The 22283-nt window shown below is 31.2% G+C and overlaps 1 long non-coding RNA gene across 2 annotated transcripts; it reads left to right on the forward strand.

The window, feature by feature from the left end:
* Nucleotides 1-8492: 8492 nt before the first annotated feature.
* Nucleotides 8493-12383, forward strand: LOC111707440 (uncharacterized). Of its 2 annotated transcripts, XR_002766435.1 has the most exons (5): nucleotides 8493-8917; nucleotides 9699-9793; nucleotides 10347-10444; nucleotides 10821-10907; nucleotides 11631-12383. It is a non-coding gene; the product is annotated as an uncharacterized LOC111707440 (long non-coding RNA). The 2 variants fall into 2 exon arrangements; XR_002766434.1 differs by having other exon boundaries at nucleotides 10347-10907.
* Nucleotides 12384-22283: the final 9900 nt, after the last annotated feature.

A 22283-nucleotide genomic window follows, 5' to 3' on the forward strand; every position in this document is an offset into this window, starting at 1 on the left:
ATTTTGAGGAGGAAACGTTTTGTGACAAGAAACACTGTTTGTGAAACGTTGAGTGGCGAAACATTTTTTGTGGAAATCTTTTGTGGGGAAACGTTTTGCAGTTATACTTGTAATGACAAGTTTTTTCAATATTCTACTATACTTAATGGAGACCAGGGATGTAATGCAAGGATAGTTAATTTCAGTTGCGTACACTTGCATATTGAATTAAATATTGTGATTTTTAAACCTAGAAGTTGAATTAGAGATGGGTCTTTTAAATACATAGCAAAATATATTTGCACACTCTGGGTACATATTGAGACCAGTTCTTTCTGGCGGAATTTGTAAACAATAATAGATGCATCATTGTTCGTTTAGTATCCGAGGGGGTTAAAAGCATTAAATTTTGATAATTTTGATAGTTCACATAATATTTTCCTATGACCAGAATATTTCATAGCTTTTCTATGTGAAAGATGGATCCCATGTCAGGCTTCGACATCCGTCTTGTGTTTACATTACAGCCCAGAGACAGTACACTGCAGTGCAAAAGATGCGTACACTTCTGAAATAACTTTCCTTGCATTACATTCTTGATGGAGACGGCTTTACAAAATGTTTACTGTTTGTTTCCTACATTCTGACTTCTGAGTTCCCTGCAACTGATATAACTATCTATAACACTGTTATTTTGGTTCGTAGTGTTATTAAGTTTTTTCTTTATCGATTTTAGATTTAATTTTGTCCGGTGCTTTGGACTGTAACAGAAAGTTTAGGTCTTTCCACTTTATTTTGCGAACCTTTCTGATTTAGGAGAGAATAATCCCCAAACAAAATACATTGGAGGAATTGGAGCAATTTTATTTTAAAGGAATTTAAGAATATTTTAACATAGAAATATAGAATTTTAATTATTTTACAGATTTAAAATATATTAGGGAATGGATCACTGACACAAACACCATTATTTCCGCCAATATATGGACTATGGTGGTAGGTATTAAGCATTTACAAGAATATATTTTATTTTAAAATTTATATTTTTTGCTTTTATACTTGAATGCAGAAAAAGGTAACACAATAATTGACTTTTACTTAGAAAACAATAGATTTTTCTATTATAATGCATCACTTTTATAATATTTGAGCTTTGGGTACAATTTTTGTATGTTACAATTTGAAACGTTTAAGTTAAAAGAAGAAGAAAATATTCTGAAAAGTTTTTTTCGAATTTCTTAAATCAAAATATCAAAATCTACAAAATGTCAAGAACCCAAAAAAGGAAACTCGGGAGTTTTGTTCAGCGATACTCTTTTAAATTTCAGGCTCTGTTTTACTTAAAATTTCTCCCAAACCTGTCCCGTCTTTACTTGCACCAGTAAAATAAATATTAAGTATTTAAGGGGACTGTAAGCGTAATTTCAAGTGATCCTCCATCCAAAGACTGCAATGTCCGATTCACAATGGCACCCTTGAAACCCGATTAATAATGTGTAAGGTATTGTTATTTTTTCTAGTTTAAAAGTGTTTATTTATGATAACTCCTATATTATTTCCTGCAGTAGAAATGCACAAGTCTCTTTTGTAGATAAATCACAATTAAAAGTTATTTTCAAAGCATGGATATCTAGTTTATACTTGATCAGACAAAGCTTTTAAAGGTATCATTGTGAATCGCGCACTGTCATCTTAAATCACACTTACAGTCCCTTTAATGAGATATAGAAAATATATTCATTTTGTTATCTCAGAACAGATTGAGATGTTGTATTTCAATCTAGTTCGGATGAGTTCACACTACAGCATCAGCATCTATTCAAGAAAATAATAATCAAAAATATACACTGTACATGTCTAAATATATAATGATATAATGATATTTTTCCAACTAATATATATTGGTATGTATGTCCGCTATAGCTGGCCAAACGGCTGGACCGAATGGGCTAACATTTTTTTAAGGGATCATAGGGTAACATAGGCTAAGAAATCGAATTTTTTTTTTCAAAAATCCAAAAAAAAACATTTGCCAACGTCAAATTTTTTTTCAAATTCGATTTTTAAAAAACTTTACGGGCAACGTGCGGGCACTTCAGCTAGTCATAAGTAAAATTGTCAAAATTCTCTCTTTTTAAAGATACAAAGACGTGCAGTAGACCACAATTGAAAAGTCAACTATAATCTTGTTTATTCTTGTAAAATATTCAAGCTAGCTTTTATGTCGTCACTGAGTTCCCATATGTTTTGGGATCTTCTGTATTCAAAATGTAATGAGCTGAGATCTATTCTTGTTTGCGATTAAAAAAAGAAAACACTTTTCATTAAAGGAACTTTAGGCGTAATTTGAAAAGAAAACTTCCTTTAAAAAAAGAGTGAATTGTCTGATTTAAAACTGTACCCTTACAATCTTTGCTTGATAAGAAATGAATAAGATATTCATATTTTTATCTTTAAAACTTATTGCTTAATGTGACTTAAGCAATTTTGATGCAGAAACAATGTTAGAGTTGTCAGAATTAAACACTTTTTAAGCTAGAAAATCGATGATATCATCCCAATTATTGATCAGATTAAGGCTTTTAAAGAAAGGAAATTACAACGATGTAAACATTAAATAAAGAAAAGACATTTTTTTTGTTTAGAATTTGATTTTCCAATTTGATGATGTTGTTTTTTTTCCCGCCCTTTAGTTGACCAGTGGCCATCTATTCTTGTTAGTGGTCAAACAGATAAATAGGTTTCTGTACTTACATCAGCAAATAATCAGTATACTCCATTCACGGGGGAATTCACGGGGATATTAAAGGGACCGTTCACTTATTTGGGTAATTTCATGGTAAACTAATTAGTCTATTAGCTGTTCATTGGTATTAGTCTTACTTTTCAAAGATATCTAATATTTATTTATTTAAACGTTTTTTCAGTAACAACAGCCCAATGAAATCTAAAATTATCCTATTTTATTTATCAAATATTATATAATAAAATATAAAACTTTTGATTTTTAACGTTTTTTGTGTTTAAGTATTCAAAAAAATTAACACGTTTATACAAAGACGGCTTTCTTTTTTAGAGTAACCGGTTTATAAATTTCAACTCTAGTGGGCAAAACGTATAAAACTGTTAAATGTTTTTAAAAATAGACAATTTAAAAATAATTTAGAAAAAAACAAAGATATTTACAATTAACTATTAGCTAGATACTACAATTTAATTTAATATTTGAAAATGTTTATAAATCCATGACTATGACAAAAAGCATCAAATAGAGTCTATGCAATTCTGGAATTCTTAATAAAAAATCGACTTTTTCTCAGGCCACAATAAGACTATGATAAGCTAATAGGCTATTTAAAATTACCCAAATAAGTGAACGGTCCCTTTAAATGGACTGTATAGTGTATAGTACAGTTTAGGGTGACTTTCAAAGTTTCAATTTTAAGAAAAGCTGCAGAAATTACAAAGATGTGAAATTGTTTATGGATTCTTTATGAAATGTTTAACGGATTTATGAAGTAGAATAAATAAAAGGGAAATTGCCATAAATTTACATTTTTCTAGATAAAAACGACAATAATTAACTCATTGTTCCTCAGACAAAGACTGATAGGGTTACTTGAAATTAAAGTCCTCTTAAGTCTTAATCAAGTTTAAGAAACATTATCAAGATTCTTTCAGTTTTGTTTCCAGATTTTATCAATTTTGGTTTCGTATTTGGGTTAATCGAAGACTTTCAAATAATTTGAGAGGAGGTTTTTATTTTCTGGTTGAGATCTGTTTCTTCTTTTATAATCAATTTTAACCTCATAAAAAAAATTTACAAATTTTGTTTAAACATTCTTAAATTACTTATAAGTTTAGAGGGCTTAACTCATGTACTGAATAAGCGATTTTAAAAATATTTTATTGAGAGATTGGAACCTTTATCTAATAAATAATGTGGAAGATGTTGTCGTTTTTCTATGTTTAAAAGTGTTTAATTCTGATATTTCCTGTACTTTTCTGCAGCAGAAATGCTGCAAGACAGACAAGCCAATTTCATATGAAGATATACTTAAATTTTAACGTTTAAATATTAATATCATGTTAAACTAAGCGACACCCTATGACAAAGTGTCGCAATAAAAGAATCAGGAAAATGCGCGTGTTACATAAAGCAAAAAAACTGTTTTGAAAATGGAAACAAGAATAGTTGGATAACATTATGACATTATAGGATAACATTATGACATTATAGGATAACATTATGACATTATAGGATAACATTATGACATCATAGGATAACATTACCCTGACCTGGAATTAAATTATCCTTCTTAAACCAACCTTTACCTTTATTTTGTCAATTTATCTGAGTTTAGACAAAAATATATAGATACACATGTAGCATGTATTGTATATTTCACCGCCTTTTGACCAACATTACCAACCTTCGATTCCCCCAACAGAGAGAGGTTAGGGTACTTAACATCCCTTGCGACAGTATGTAAAATACCCACCCGTTCTGGGAAGTTTCCGGGGAAAAACTCGCGCATTTTCATCTCAAAAGACGAGAAATTGTGTAAAGCTACTTTTTCGGGAAATTAAAAATGTTTCTTAACCACGGGTTCCCTTGACCCATTTTGTAGAAAAAAAATAAAAAGTACAAGTTCGAAATAATATAGAGAAGTAATTTTTTTTTGGAAGATACAAACTTTGAAAATTCTCAAAATGATTTAAATTAAAACGTAAAATCATATAATTTTATATAATTTTACATGTCCTTGATATTTAAATCTATAGATATATTCAAATTAAGTTATTTTAGTTAAATCAATAGATATACAATTACAAATTGTTACATTTTTTATATGAATTAAGAAAACAAAATATTTTCTACATTCCTACCTCAACCCCCCCACTTTCTACCAATATCCACATGTCCATCATCTGTCAGTAGGTAGAGTAGATGTATTGATGAAAGCTTCATAAATAAAAATGAAAACAATAATATGATGAATTTCTCCATTAGATTAGGAAGATTAGTATTTGTATATCCAAGCAAAGAAGAATAGCAGAAAAAAAGGATTAAATTGACTCTGACGTAATTTCAAATGATAACATTCATTAAAAGGGTGACATGTCAAAAGTTTGTCATTCAGGAGGTTTTCTTTCAAGAGTTTGTCATTCAGGAGTTTGTCTTTCAAGACTTTGTCTTTCAAGACTTTGTCTTTTAAGACTTTGTCTTTCAAGACCTTGTCTTTCAAGACTTTGTCTTTCAAGACTTTGTCTTTCAAGACTTTGTCTTTTAAGACTTTGTCTTTCAAGACCTTGTCTTTCAAGACTTTGTCTTTCAAGACTTTGTCTTTCAAGACTTTGTCTTTTAAGACTTTGTCTTTCAAGACCTTGTCTTTCAAGACTTTGTCTTTCAAGACTTTGTCTTTCAAGACTTTGTCTTTGAAGACTTTGTCTTTCAAGACCTTGTCTTTCAAGACTTTGTCTTTCAAGACTTTGTCTTTCAAGACTTTGTCTTTTAAGACTTTGTCTTTCAAGACCTTGTCTTTCAAGACTTTGTCTTTCAAGACTTTGTCTTTCAAGACTTTGTCTTTTAAGACTTTGTCTTTCAAGACCTTGTCTTTCAAGACTTTGTCTTTCAAGACTTTGTCTTTCAAGACTTTGTCTTTTAAGACTTTGTCTTTCAAGACCTTGTCTTTCAAGACTTTGTCTTTCAAGACTTTGTCTTTCAAGACTTTGTCTTTTAAGACTTTGTCTTTCAAGACCTTGTCTTTCAAGACTTTGTCTTTCAAGACTTTGTCTTTCAAGAGTTTGTCTTTGAAAAATTTGTCTTACAAGAGTTTGTCATTCAGGAGTTTTTCTTTCGGAGTTTGTCTGTACAGCTTTTGTCTTTCAGGAGTTTGTTTTTAAAGCGTTTGTCTTTCAAGAGTTTGTCTTTCAGAAGTTTGCATTTCAATTTTCTATTCAAGAGTTTTCTATTCAAAAGTTTTTCTTTCAGCAGTTTGTCTTTCTGGAGTTAGCATTTTAAGGGTTTTCTTTCAGGAGTTTGTCTTTTAATAGTTTGTCTTTCAAGAGTTTGTCTTTCAAGATTTTTTATTTCAAGAGTTTGTCATTCAGAAGTTTGTCTTTCAGGAGTTTGCATTTTAAGGGTTTTCTTTCAATAGTTAGTCTTTCAAGAGTTTGTTTTTCAGGAGTTTGTCTTTCAAGACTTTGCCTTTCAAGAGTATGTCTTTCAAGACTTTGTTTTTCAAGAGTGTGTCTTTCGGAATTTGTCACAGCGCCGCAGTAACTGCTAGAAACTGTAGAAGCACTAGGGCAAAAGAAACAAATGTTTTATAAACAAAAAGTGGTTTCAAAATGTGGGTTTCATAGGCTTCATCGTTATCTCTGTCTGAACTTTAATTTTTCATAATTTTTTCCTGTCCATTTGTTAATATTTAAGTTTTACCCAGAACCTTACCGTAAAAATTTAGAATATTCTGATGTGAGAACTCTGGCTTTGTGGATATAGAAATCAATGCTTGATCTCGATCTTTTGATAATCTACGACTCGGAATCTCTATGAAGATAGATAACTAAGATTCCAATTCTTGGTTGCGCGCATTTCTTTTGCAGTGTAATTAGTTACACTTATACAGTTTAGAATTCGAATAATATTCTGTATAAATTTCAAAAGTGCTCACTGTAGATATCGAGACAAAGGAATCGAGAATTTGAGTATTCCAGCTCAGTTTACTTTTTCATGGATGAATTTAAATCACAAAATAATGTGCATGCATGTTTTTTTCACATTCTCCGTGGACCCTTAAAGGGACAGTTCCTTAAAAGTTAATGATAAAACCTTGATAATTCCTAACTGTTAGATTAAGTCTGTACCTAAAAACGTAAACTATCCTTTCACACCAATATTTGTATATTAATATCATACTGCAGCCAGCTTCAAAATAGCAAATTTGTGTGACAAAAAGCTTGACATTTGACTCAAACATCCTTTGATTAAAGTCTATTTTTATATTTTCTATGACTGTTTGATTAGAAACCTTTATAAATATTAAATGAACAAGAAGAAAAACGTCAGAATATCGTCAAAACAGTTGTTCAGGATTCTTCTGTTGATATTTCAAGGGAAGCTGTCTTGTTAGAGAAAATTGTTCAGTTAAAGCATTCAATAAAATAAGATTGGCTTCAAGACAAACTTTATTAGACGAGGGATGGTTGGGGCCCGGGGATCTTTAGCCACAAACTTTGATATTTTTAACTTAGACGATTTAATCTAACAGAATTCACAGTTTGAAATAGCAAAGCTCTATGGCATTGGGTGTCAAAGATATAAGGAATAGAAAATTTGAAAAGAGTTTGTTGGAAAGACTGGAAAATCAGAAAAGAGTTTGTTGTAAAGACTGGAAAATTAAAAAAGAGTTTGTTGGAAAGACTGAAAAATTAGAAAAGAGTTTGTTGGAAAGACTGGAAAATTAGAAAAGGTTTTGTTGTAAAGACTGGAAAATTAGAAAAGAGTTTTTTTGAAAGACTTGAAAATAGCAAAAGAGTTTGTTGGAAAGACTGAAAAATTTAAAAAGAGTTTGTTGGAAAGACTGAAAAATTAAAAAAGAGTTTGTTGGAAAGACTGGAAAATTAGGAAAGAGGTTGTTGAAAAGACTTAGTTCCTCTGTTACTTCTAATTTTCAATTTGTTCGTTTCATATAAGTCCACACGCTTTATTTACGAAACTGTTAACAGAGAAGGATGGTTTTAATTAACAAACACAATTTATTGACCGAACGAAGAACAAACGAGGAACAAAAAAGGAACGAACGAAGAACGAACAAGGAACGAACAAGGAACGAACTAAGAACGAACGAGGAACGAACAAGGAACGAATGAAGAACGAATGAGAAACGAACAAGGAACGAACGAAGAACGAACGAGGAACGAACAAGGAACAAACGAAGAACGAACAAGGAACAAACGAAGAACGAACAAGGAACAAACAAGGAACGAACGAGTTTGAATGGAAAAACTTTTTGTTTTTAATGATCGTCAAATGTTGACGTTCTAAAACGTGTTTATGATACATCAATATTTTACATTACATTTACATATAACATTTTATTGTTAAAATATATAGTCCAGTCCAACAAAAAGTATAACAAAGCAAATACGAAAAATCATCCTTTAAACAGGGCCCCTGTTTAATTGTGATTAGGAACATCTCTGAGCTTTAGGTTTGCCTTTGTGTTTTTTTATTCCAGAAGACTTTTGAATGTTAGGAATCTATTTAGATTTACATTTTGCTTGTCTCTCTGGCTGTTTGTTTGTCCGTTTGTATCAAACTATTTTTGTTTTTGCTAAATTTTGAAAATGCGAGAAAAATATTATTATTTTATATTGAACAAAGAGAAGATGCTCACAGAGCCACAATTAAAAGTTGAATTAGGAGATTTACACTAAGCGCCCTAAAAGCTAGTATTTATTTATTAGGGATCACTCCTTTCTTACTTAATATTTTATTTCTTTTAATCCTTAAAATAAAAAAAATAAAAACTCCTTTTTAATCCTATAAAATATTTCCTATTTTTGCTGACTTATGGTTCTCCATGTCAGTTTTGCTTAATTCTTTAACTCCTAGTCAGTAGTTTATATTTAAACTCTCAATCCTTAAAATATCAACACCTTTTTAATCCTTTATTTCCTATTTTTGCTGACTTATTTAAAATCTGTCAGTTTTTGCTAATCTCCTTAACTCCTAAACAGTATTTATACAACTGAACTTTTAAGCCTTAAAATAACAACACCTTTTTAATCCTATATTTCCTATTTTTGCTGACTTATTCACTATCTGTCAGTTTTGCTTACTTCCTTGCAAATATAATCCTACTTGCCTAAAATTTCAACTTTCTCAAACAAGAGTAGTGAACCCTGGCAAAAAAGCTTGACGAAATCGGTAAGAACAAATTTTTTAAAACAGGAAGAGAATATAAATAAGATTTTCTCTGTTCCTTCATACGCTATATAGTGTAATGAAATCTAAAGATTTCTACAAAAAAAATAACACAAAATTTTTAATCCTATAATGGTCAAACCGCACTATTTGTAAAATACTCCTGATAGTATAATCGTGCGTTTATAGGAGGAAATAATTTTTTCTTTTCTTATGTAAATTGTAAAAATGCAAATATGAGAATAAATGATTGATCTCGATATCTAACGTGGGCACAATTTAGTTATTAGAATACGGGATTTATCTCGATATCTAATGTGGGCACAGTTTAAATATGAGAATATTTGGTCAATCTCGATATCTAATGCGGGGTATATTACATTATAAATATATGAATATATGATTGATCACGATACCTAATGCGGGTACAGTTGAAATATGAGAATATATGATTGATCTCGATATCTAATGCGGGTACAGTTGAAATATGAGAATATAAGATTGATATCGATATTTAATGTGGGCACAGTTTAACTATGAGAATTTTTATGCATTTTAATTTTGTTGCATCTATTCATTAAGTTGTAAAATACTCCTGACAGTATAATCGGGCGGTTATCGTTTTTTCTCCCGAAGGAGGAAATAATTTCTCAATGCAAATTGTACAAAAAATATGAACCGCCCTTTCAGCACCGGAAACAATTCTACAAATTCCATCCTTTAAATTTCTTTTTTTTTAAAACCCATACAGGTATTTTTAAAACCGCAATTTTTTGTAATATAGTTAGACGAGAAGCCATCAGGACCTGAACGCTGGAGACAAAAGGTTCTGCATCACTGCGGATCTCAGATCTGCAACTTACTACACAGATAGTTACGGTAAAAAAAAAGATTAAGCGGACGGTTATAGTTTTTACGAAGGAAGAAACAATTTTTTAATGTTAACTGTAGAAAAAAAATTTTAATTATGAGAATATAAAATTGATCTCGATATCCAATGTGGGCACAATTTAGTTATGAGAATAAATGATTGATCTCGATATCTAATGTGGGTACAGTTTAAATATGATAATATATGATTGATATCGATATCCAACGTGGGTACATTTTAAATACGAGAATATATGATTGATCTCGATATCTAATGCGGGTACAGTTTAAATATGAGAATATATGATTGATCTCGACATCTAATGTGGGTACAGGTTAATTCTGAGAACTTTGATGCCTCTATTCATTCAGTTGTTAATTACTCCTGACAGTATTATCCGGCGGGTATAGTTTTTACGGGAGAAGAAATAATTTTTTAATGATAACTGTACAAAAGAACCGTTCTTTCACCATTGAAAATAATTCTACAATCTCAGCCTTAAGATTTCTTTTGTACTTTTCCTTTAAACCTATACAGGTATATTTTAAAATTGTAATATAGTTAGACGAGAAACCACCAGGACCTGAACGCCAAAGGATCTGGGAGAACCAAGAGGATCTGGGAGACCTCACAGCCGTAATCTTCGGTGAAGAATAACGGTAAAAAATTATAATTCCAAAGGTCCCTGTGAATACTGGATCCTGTTCATCATTAATAAGTCCTAAACCCTTTATCATACAGAGAGCAGGGGTGTGCACACGGACCATTTTTGACTGTAAATGCTGAAACTTTTGAACTGAAATTGACGTAAAAGTGCTCAATAGAATTCTAAGATCTTAAATTATGTAAACTCACTCCAGGTTTGGACCTACAATGTTAATTTTTTTTTAAAAAAGGTTAATTTCATAACTCCAAAAAAAAATTATTTTTTTCTAAACGTTAACTGCAGAATTAGAACGTCATCAACATGCTTAATTAAAACCCCGACGGACTCGAATTTTTTTTTCCTGTCGTCATGGTTCTCTCTTTATCTAGTTAAACTGAAACCTGGAGGACTAATGAGCGGTGAACCTCAGAGAACCTAGCGGATCCTACAGCTTCTTCTCTCAGCACATAATAACGGTAAAAAAATATATCTCCATAAGTCCCCGAGAAGATTGGCAGATTTCCTTCATTAACAATGAATTTTTAACCTTTTATATACAGAGAACAGGAGCGGGAACACGGATCATTTTGGATTGTTAAGGTTGAAACCCTTGTGCACGAAAACTAATGTACACGCTACTAGAATCCCTTTGTATCAAAAATTTAAACATCGAGCATGCAATGTCAGTTGTCTAAGTTTAAAGATTATCCCTTCACCATGTACCCATTAATTGAATATTTCGGTCATAAAACTGTGCTACTGTAAGCAAGAACTAAAATGCCAATTTTAAGGTTAAAACCACATTGCACGAAAACTCACGCACACGCTATTGGAATTAATTTCTAACTAAACTTAAACGTCGAGCATGCAATTGCATCTGTCTAAGTTTTAAGACCTTCTTTCCATCCTTTACCACTTAATTTAACATTTCGAATATAAAACTTCACTACTGCAAAAAAGAAACGCCAATTTGTTTAAAAAGAAAGATTTTTTATGTCCGCTTTGTTGAATAAAGAATATAGAAATAAAAACCCTCAGTTGAGTCGAGTCTCTATAATTGAAACGTCGTAATGAATAAATTTCTATTGATATTATTTATCCCTAAAATTATGAAGACTCCGGCTTAAAAAATCTGAATCTTTCTTCACACCCTGAATTTTCTCGCACAGTTAACTAATGATATCTTTTTACTGATTCAGTTTGTGGAAACTGTAACGCCTCCTGAACCGTCAAATCTCACCGCCACGAAATCATGATGTCTCAAGAAGAGGAGATAATTAAGCTACATCGATATCTCAAAATCCTTGCACAAAATAAACGTGCACCATACCCTGCTATACCTTGATGATTTGAGAGAAATGAAGAGGTTAAGCACTAATCTCTATTCAATATCCTAGACAGTAGCGCAGAACCAATGTTCTACGTGTGTCTGGTTTTTTAAGCAGAATGTGTTTTTTTTCAAATTGAAACTAAATGCTTCTACAACAAGCTTTTTCACATTTAACACTTCTTGATTTTGTTTTCCATAATTACGTCGGCTAATTAGCATCAAGACGACATAGTTTAACTAATGGAATGCCATACTAACGTTGAACTTTCAATGTTCTTCGTCAGTACAATTGTAGTTTCTTGCATATTGCATACATTGCCAATTCACCATTGTTACATAAAAACCTTAGAATGCTTGCTCAATCTGATTTTCCACATTAAATGCTCAATTATATGCAGACAATTTTTAAATCTTCTTCATCGACTAACTTTATGCAATTTATTCTATGCAGTTTCATTTTTGCACTATTCAATTTGTATGTTTTGCAGGATCCAAGTATCCCTAAATCAGAATTCCTAATGAAAGGAAAAAACGATAAAATTCATCCGTACGATTTTTTATTATTTAATTTGAGAATATATGTACACAATAGCATCGTTAAATAGTTGTATTAAATATATGTTAACAATTTTGTACAATTAAAATAATCTCGATACGGAGATAATAAATATTTAGATCTCAAAAAAATATTTTCATTTCTCAAATCTCAAAGCCGTAATGATTTTTTAATTATAAAAACACAGTTTGTTTGTTTTTATTTTCAACTTTTTTATATTTTACCTCCCATCAAAAATCTTGTTTTGTAAGTGTGTAAGTGCATAAATGCAATTGATATGAATTCAAAACCAGGATATGTTTTAAAAAGGCGACATGAGCTGAAATCCGGTAATTGTTTCAAAATAGGGATATGTTAAGAAATGAAATTAAGAATCATCAAAAACTAATTCTCACAACTTATTGTTAGTTTAAAGTTGATTTTTTTTGTCTCGATATATAGTGTTAGCCATTTTTTTTATAATTGTATGATGTAGTTTTGTTCAACTCGTTCAATTAGTCTTAAATTTAAAGATATACATTTCAACGATTGGAAAAGATAACTTTTCAGACTTGGCCCATGTCTAACACTCAGTGTTAGATATGGGCCAAGTGTTAGTTTTGGAACTAATTATCCCTGTAATATACAAGGCACACTGCACAGTTGTTGAAATCCTAATACCCGTTTTTGTTGCCAGTAATTACACCATTGTTACTAGATATGATATAAAGAAACGTATAAAAACTAGTATACAGTGGTATATACCTTAGACAGAGACACAGTTGTTCAATTAGGTACTCCCGGAGAAATTCAATATTATAAAACAAACCATATGTACGGAAAATAAAAACTACATTGAAGTTCTGTCTGCTGGAGTATGTAATTAATACATCTTACCCTTATGTCCAATTTTTCCCCCTTTAAATATTTAAATTAAAGTTAAAATTAAACAATTTTTCTTTTATTTAATTTCTTTACGTTTCCAAAAGGCTACAAACTCAGATTTTCTAATCCCTATATCTTTGCAACCCAAAGCCATAGGCTTTAGATATGTCAAACCAAGAATTCTGTTAGTTCAAATAACAACATCAGGTTGCAAAGATGTAAAGATTAGAAAATCAGTGTTTGTTGCGAAAACTCATTTCTTAACGACTAAACTTGTATTCTCTGAGCTAAAAACTTTAGAATGAAATATCCAGATATCCGATGGATTAGCTTCTCTGGAGTTTAAATTCATGTGTAGAACAAGCAATATTTAAACTGGATATTAAGAAAAAGAGTGGTTTAAGCCATTAAGTGGATGACGTCCATTCTAAAGTTTTCAGCTCTGAAAGGATTAAAAAACTTTTTTTTTAGATTTATATTTACCAAGGGCTTCATTCTTTTCATCTTTCAATCTTGAATAAGAGTCTTCAATAGAAAAGTAACAAAAAAGAAATGAAACTCATCTTTTTTTATTTTTAGAATTTCCAGAATAATATCTCTCAACGCTGGGAGAAAATCTCTTTCATGGGTTTCTCCAGGAATTACTTTCTGTGGTGAATGTTCAAGCAATTCTCATTAAACATTAAAAGATATTGCACAGATTATTGAAAATATATAGAATTCATTTTTCTCTTTAATTTCATTATTTCCTTCCTTTCCCCCTTTTTTTTTTACATATTTTCCTTCAAATTTTTCATCCTTTTCCAATTTTTCTGACAATTACATCGTTTTCGTCTTTTTTTCTTTTTTCATTCCGTTAGATACATTCATTTTTTCTGTCCTATTGGCTGACTTATTTAGATTTTTATTTTCAATTTAATAACCCGTTCTATGGATTGAAATTATAAACGGAGAACACACGTCTGATAATCTGAACAGGTAAACTGATTAGAAGTTTCTATAATACAAGTTTAGTTCGTTATAACTTTAGAATAGGCTTTTGATTGATAAATACTCGAGTATATTTAAAAGTTGGAAACTTTTTTTCTCTGCTAGCAGATTTTGATAGATCTGCATTTGCTCTAAGCTCCGGTTTCTTAAAAATAAGGTCTGGTTTCTTAGTGATTTGCATTTTGCTATTTGCTCTGGTTTCTTAATAATGTGCATTTTGCTTTTGCTCCGGTTTCTTAGAAATGTGCATTTTGCTTTTTGCTCCGGTTTCTTAGAAATGTGCCGGTTTCTTAGCGATGTGCATTTTGCTCATAGCTCCGGTTTCTGAGAGATTTACATTATGCTTTTTTCCCTCGGTTTCTTAGAAATGTGCATTTTGCTTTTAGCTCCGGTATCTTAAAATTGTGTTTTTTTTTTGCTCTAAGCTCCGGTTTTCAGCGATGTACATTTTGCTCTAAGCTCCGGTTTCTTAGATATGTGCATTTTGCTTTTTGCTCCGGTATCTTAGAAATTTGCGTTTTGCTCTAAGCTCCGGTTTCTTAGCGATGTACATTTTCCTCTTAGCTCCTGTTCCTGAGAAAGTTGCATTTTGCTCTAAACTCCGGTTTCTTGGGGATGTGCATTTTGCTCTTTGCTCCGGATTCTGAGAGATGTACATTTTGCTTTAAGCTCCGGTTTTTTAGCAATGTACATTTTACTCTAAGCNTCGGTTTCTTAGAAATGTGCATTTTGCTTTTAGCTCTGGTTTCTTAGAATTGTGTTTTTTGCTCTAAGCTCCGGTTTTTTAGCAATGTACATTTTACTCTAAGCTCCGATTTCTTAGATATGTGCATTTCGCTTTTTGCTCTGGTATCTTAGAAATGTGCAGTTTGCTTTTAGCTCTGGTTGCTTAGAATTGTGTTTTTTGCTCTTTGCTCTGGTATCTTAGAAATGTGCATCTAAGCCCTGGATTCAAATTGTTCCCTACCGTTAAGTTTACCAAGCAATATATATTTACTAGGAACGGCCAAATAAAGGGCGTTAAACAACTTTAGACCGTTTTCTCACAAAGGCTTAGTTATATATAATCCGATCATTGTGAAAATATTAAAAAAAAACGCTTTTAAGGAAAGAAAAGTTAACAGTTATAATTAAACAAAGAAAAACTTCATGATTTTTTCTTGGATTTTTTCTTGTGGAAGGACTGGGTCTCTTGTCATTGCTCCCAGAAAATGCAGAACACAATTGGTACACCATTGCCCACGGGGTTCCTATATTTTTAACTACTTCATGGTTACCTTCAAAGGATACGACTTTGGAGACAACTTAACGGATTTATGTCTTTCAACTTAACGTTTGGTTTCCACTGCTTTCCTCTATTAAAAATGAAAGTTTGACCATTGAAAGACTTATCTAAAAGTCAGTAAAAACAAAAATCAACCTGTATATTTAATTCCATAATCTCGAAAAAATTGTACAGACGTACGTGCGTATGTTTACAACAATCGAATGAGATTTTAGTTGAAAAATCTTAATTATTTAAGTCAAATTGCAAGAAACCCGTAATCAATGTTAAACAGCACTTTCACATTTAATTGTTCCGGCCATATGAACTCATGATTTATCGAAAAAGTAAAGAATTGAAAGTTCAGTGAGGCTGTTTTTAAAGTGATTCTTCATTTAAAAAAGAGGGGCAGGGTCGATTAACAACGTTACACTTTGATCTGATCAATATTCTTCTGATCATACAAAGCGTTTTAGGAATTCAGGAATAACAGGAATATTGACTACTGAACTAGCTTGGAACGGGAACAGGAACAGGAACATTGACTACTGAACTAGCTTAGAACAGAAACAGGAACAGGAACTTGGCAATGAAAAATACATCCTTTTTTTCTATATACATCTATCTTTGACACTGTAAAGCCATCCAACCTTTTAAACTCAGACGTCCTGAAAACCTAGTAAAAAACAACAACTTTAAGCTAGGATACCAGAATTTGAAGTACAACCTTTTTTAGCCAATGAAACCATGTATATTGAGGCTAAATGCTATACATGTATAGTGTTATATATATATTTTGTGCGCAAACTGTAACCCTTCGTGATTTAGTATAAATACCATGTATGTATTTATGTATTGATTTTGTACCATCAAAAGGTGAAATAAATCTTTACAGATAAAAAGTAAGTTTTTATTCTTATCATAGTTCTGTCTTTGTAGAGTCTATAATCAAAGAGTTTCTGGCTTTTTGAGAAAAAGAGATATTATCGTATAATGAAAAAAGTTAAACTCTTAGTTAAACTTTTCGTAGGTAGTCTTTGTTCAGACATATCTTATAGAATAATTTGAGTTTAAAAAGTACATAGTTATAAAAAAGAATAAATACTTCTATAGTTGGAGATTTTAACTTAAAGATTCAGATGTAAATCACTCTAAAATTAGACATTATTCGATTCTAGATTCTAGATTAAAAATATTAAATGTTCCAAATGCAAAAATGCAAAACAAGCGAAATTTAAATATCTATCTTAATAAACTCTTAAAATTACCTACTGATCTTGTAAATTAAACCCAAGCTATAATTTTATTCTCAATAATGTAAAGGAAGAAATAAACTCCTACATATATATTTTCTATAATATAAAGGGAGAAATAAACTCCTGCATATATATTTTCAATAATATGAAGGGAGCAATAAACTCCTGCATATATATTTTCAATAATATGAAGGGAGAAATAAACTTCTGCATATATGTTTTCTATAATATAAAGGGAGAAATAAACTCCTGCATATATATATTTTCAATAATATGAAGGGAGAAATAAACTCCTGCATATATATTTTCTATAATATGAAGGGAGAAATAAACTCATGCATATATATTTTCAATGATATGAAGGGAGAAATAAACTCCTGCATATATATTTTCTATAATATAAAGGGAGAAATAAACTCCTGCATATATATTTTCTATAATATGAAGGGAGAAATAAACTCATGCATATATATGTTCAATATTATGAAGGGAGAAATAAACTCCTGCATATATATTTTCAATAATATGAAGGGAGAAATAAACTCATGCATATATATTTTCAATAATATGAAGGGAGAAATAAACTCCTGCATATATATTTTCAATAATATGAAGGGAGAAATAAACTCATGCATATATATTTTCTATAATATAAAGGGAGAAATAAACTCATGCATATATATTTTCTATAATATGAAGGGAGAAATAAACTCCTGCATATATATTTTCAATAATATAAAGGGAGAAATAAACTTACAAAGTTACATATTACAAAATCCTAAGGCTCGACATTTTATGACTATTTCATCCGATTTGGGTTGATTCTAAAAATCCTACTTTTACAGTTTTTTCTGACTCTGTCTCTTTAAGTGGGAATCTAACAAAACAATTAAAAAATAAAAAAATAGTTAAAATCTCACTGTTTACATACATAATAAACACTCATTTACAATATTTTTGTGTAAACAATTCTTGAATAATATTTATTTATTGTTTGCCTTCAAGTATTCTCCAATGTTTACCAATACCTTGTGTTCAGAAAAACGATCGCTAACAAAATTTTTGCTGAATAAATCTGTGAGATTTGATTGTCAGAATAGACAAGGAAAATTGTTCTCGTTGAAAAAAGGATCTCGTAGAAAGGAAGGATATCGTAGAAAGGAAGGATATCGTAGAAAGGAAGGATATCGTAGAAAGGAAGGATCTCGTAGAATGGAAGGATCTCTTAGAAAGGAAGGATATCGTAGAAAGGAAGGATCTCGTAGAAAGGAAGGATCTCTTAGAAAGGAAGGATCTCTTAGAAAGAAAGGATTTCGTAGAAAGAAAGGATCTCGTAGAAAGGAAGGATCTCGTAGAAAGGAAGGGATCTCGTAGGAAGGAAGGATCGCGTAGAAAGTAAGGATCTCATAGAATGGAAGGATCTCGTAGAAAGGAAGTATCTCACGGAAAGAAAGGATCTATTGGTTTAATTATTTTTTACTGTACAAAGGAAGGATCTAATTCAGCAAAATCCTTCCTTTCAATATCTTAGGTTTGATCCTTCGTTTCTTCTAGGAAAGAAGAATCTGATATAAAGGAAGGAACAATTGTAGTGTTGAAAGAAAGGATCTAATCCTTACTTTCTATTGCCTACGATTGCCTACGAGATTCTTGGTAGGATCCATTCTATCTATAGTCCTATAAATATGTGAAATGATCGTGTAGGAAGGATCGACGACCCAATTCTTCAAGATCGTTCCTTTCTTCAAGATCCTTGGTTATGTTTTGAAGTTTGAACCTGTTTTTACCCCTCGAGAAGTCTTGATGTCAAGCACAGTATATTTATGGTCCAATTTGTCATCCAAAGATCAGTATCTCAGACAGATAGATATATTTCATCCATGGTAAACTTATCTTTAAACATTATTCATAAACTAACTTTCTTTTCTTTTCTGTTTCACACTTTTCAATATAATACTGTGATATTCAAAAAAAATTCTTGACAATTTAGAGAAGACATGAAAGTCGTCTTTGATCCTTAAGTTGATTTGCGGCATTGATTATGTATTCTACAAGGTTACCCACAATGGATGAGACTTCAAAGACGACCTAAAACACTTTAAATGTGACGATCTCGAATTTAGACTATTTTTTTGTCTTGAAAGTCCTTTAATGTTCTATTTAATTATTTGAGAAAGGAAGAAACAAGTTTACTGTTCAAGGGAACCGTGGAGACAACATTAATTCCGTCTCCAAAGCCTAGTTCTTTGTTTTTATATGGAAGTAAGATTTATAAAAGAAAAGAAAATCACAAAATAAGCCTAGTCCTGACATTTCCATATTATTATTGTGCTATGCTAAGCTGTGCTTTCAAAATTACCAGAGATATGAAGAAGAAGTTTGTCTAGATTTTAATTCATTAAACTTAGGTATTTTTGAAAGCAATAAGCAGAAGACCACATTTGAAAATGCTGAACTAAGGTTACTTTGTGAATAATGTTTTATGAATAAAATTGTATGTATTAACTAAATTATATCTATATTCTTGTGAGAATCTATTCGAATTTTGCAAAATAATCATCCAATACTGACACACTAAACTGAACTAGTGCGGTCGGTAAAATAGGCCAATGGTAGGCCAGGTACTGTAAAAAGTCTGGCTGAGCCATCAAAGTTGAAACTGGACCGGCATGGGATAGTGTCGGGCCGGTACTTGCCGCGCGTCACTAAGGCCGTTACAGGGGGTTGGTCCAGTTCAAATTCAAAATGGACCCTAGTCCAACGTGCTGAAGCTCGAGTGCTGGATACATCATACATGCGACTTTGAAATCGAAATACCCAGGGGTTAAGAAAATCTATTTGGTTTAAGTTCAAACTGAAGGTAAACACTGGGCGACACTTTCTCATACAGGGATACCCACAAAGGAAGAGATTTCAATCTTTTGATATACCTGAATATTCAAATTTCATGTCATGTCGTTACAGAAGTCGCATCCTTTTTGGGCAACCCTGTATCGTTGTCCAGTGATCTCCATAAAATTGTTGAATACAATTACGACTTATAAACTCTGTTTATATTTTAAAGTTGTTCATTTAACATCATTTTCTTTTCACAATTATACGCCCTTAAATTCTACTTTTAAGAGGTTCTGTGATTATATTTTCGCGAATTCTTTTCCAATATTCTATGTTTTCATCATTCATAATTTTTTTAGGAATCATATCATTTTTAGTCCAGTTGATTTTTAAAATTTTTAAATCTTTCCTCAAAATATCAAGTTTCCGTTTTTATACTTAGAAAAAGGTCATGGAGTGAAAGGGAGGGGGGAGGGTTAGCAATATTTATTTTACACCATAATCCTCCTACTCTTATTTTTTGAGAGAAGTCTCCAAGTCATAGTATTGTTGTGTTGAAGTTCTGAAATCCGACTGAAAACTGGTAATTTCCGTTAAAACTCTTTAAATGGGTATTTTAAACACAAACCAAAGACCAAACTAATACTTTGGCGGGCTGCCAATGCCCCCACATCTTTTAATAATGGTTGTTAGAATCTATTTATTTATCTTGATTATACTAAATTCGTTGTAATTTTGTGTAAAAAAGCTATAAAGTATAGTTTGCTTTAACAAAGACGACATTCTAAATATATTGCGGGTTTACAGGACCCATTCAAGGATAAATATATGAACGGGAAAAGAAATTATAAATTGAAATCATTAAAAATCAATGCTAGCTACAATTCATACAATGTTTGTAAATGAAAAGATTATCAGAATATATTCATTTTGTCCATTCTCATCATGAAACATAAAGACAAATGCATTTTAAGAGNTCCATTTTCTTTATCTTTTCAAATCTTTTATTCAATCTTTTCTTTCAAATGCATCTGCAGGGACGGAAATTTAAGAGAGCATCGTTAAATTCTTTTTTTCCTTTTTTACATTTGCAAAATCAGAATTCAGAAAAAATAGAATGCAAAGAAACCACGTGAAATATCGGTATCTACAAAACTGGGTTTCATTACGTTTTGCATATTTAGGTATAGAGTGCAGTGAATTGAACGTAAGATAGAAATCTTAAATGTTTTCAATCAATCCTTTTATTGAAGAGCTGTTGAGAAGGTTAAACATGTTTTGAATTACAGTATGTAACTGAATAAACTAGAGGAGCTACGACGTCACAAATTCGTACCATTAATATCGCAAACAATTGACTCATCCCTTCCATGTCTAGTTTGCAGTGCAGTAGTTAGAATCTCTCGAGGGTATACCAATGCAATAAAAAACTTTTTGCATTTCTTTTTAAAGGGACTGTAACCCCTTCTTCCCTCCCCTTTAACCTCAATCCTACGGAAAGACCAAAAAACTGTGAAATAGTAAATTTGGTTTTGCTCTAAAGCAATTAATTTTAACAGTAGTAGTTTTAAAATCAACTTTTTAAATGAAATGGGTCTCTGTGATTTCATAACTTGACTCTTCTTTTCGTGTTCTTATTCCACAGTTTTATAGAACTCATGGCTTTGAAACAAACGGGAGGAACTGTTTATATTGTTGCATTTTCTTGTTTGGTTACCTGAAAAGTAGCAGCAGAAAATACATCTTCAAATCAAAAATTTGAAAGAGCTCTGATTCTTCACATTCATTGTTTATCCTTGGCTCTCCACAGTCCACAAAAGAAAAAAAATACCTTTCATTATAATATGTATTCTATTTTATAGTTCTTGGCTGCCCCTATATTTTGAAGATGAACTAACTTGAAACGAGTTTAGACTTCTTATTTAAAAGTTTAAGAAGTTTCAAGTTTGTTGCATTTTACTTGGATTGTTTATAAAACAAGGAACAGCAGTGCAGCTCAGAAACAAAACAGAAAATGAAGAACCGAAGTTAAAAAAGAATGTCAACGTATTTTCAAATCGAACTAAGGAACAATTTTGGTAAAGGGTTTCCCAAAGGCTTCCAAAAAAGTCCAGCATTATTTGAACTTAAGTCAAGGTTTTCTTTACCAATTTAAATATAAAGTAAATATAAAGTAAATATAAAAAATAAATTTGTTTACAGTAAAAATCTAAAAATATCTGTAGAGGCCAGATATATAAAAAGATTTTGGGATGTATTTATATAACACACTTCCTAATGATGATGAATACATCAAGTAAATGATGTATTTACATATATGTATCCCCCTCATGTACTAATTGGCATGTTGTAGGATTATACAGCTAATTAGTTTGATGGAATGAATTTTTAACCCATTTTCACTTGAACAGGGTGCAGTGCAGGGAATATTGAAACACGCTGATCTAGCCCAAGTAACAATTTTGCGAAAAATCCGCGGAAATTCTCAGGAATCTTTTCTGCGCCTGCGGGTGAAATTCTGGAGAAATTCCCAGGAATTTCTTGAAATTCTCTTATTTAATTCCCCATAAAAATCCGTAAACTTGGTGACCAAGTATAACTAAGAATTTCTCAGGAATTTCCAGATAAGTAATCAGGAGAAATTCTCAGGATTTTCTTGCGGTGAAATTTCGGAGAAATTCCCGGAATTTCTCGAAACTAATTCTCTTAATAAATTCCCCTAAAAATCCGTAAACATAATGACCAAGTCCTAAGAAT

The sequence above is a fragment of the Eurytemora carolleeae genome, unplaced genomic scaffold (assembly GCF_000591075.1).
Source record: "Eurytemora carolleeae unplaced genomic scaffold, Eaff_2.0 scaffold791, whole genome shotgun sequence".
Classification (NCBI taxonomy): Eukaryota; Metazoa; Arthropoda; class Copepoda; order Calanoida; family Temoridae; genus Eurytemora; species Eurytemora carolleeae.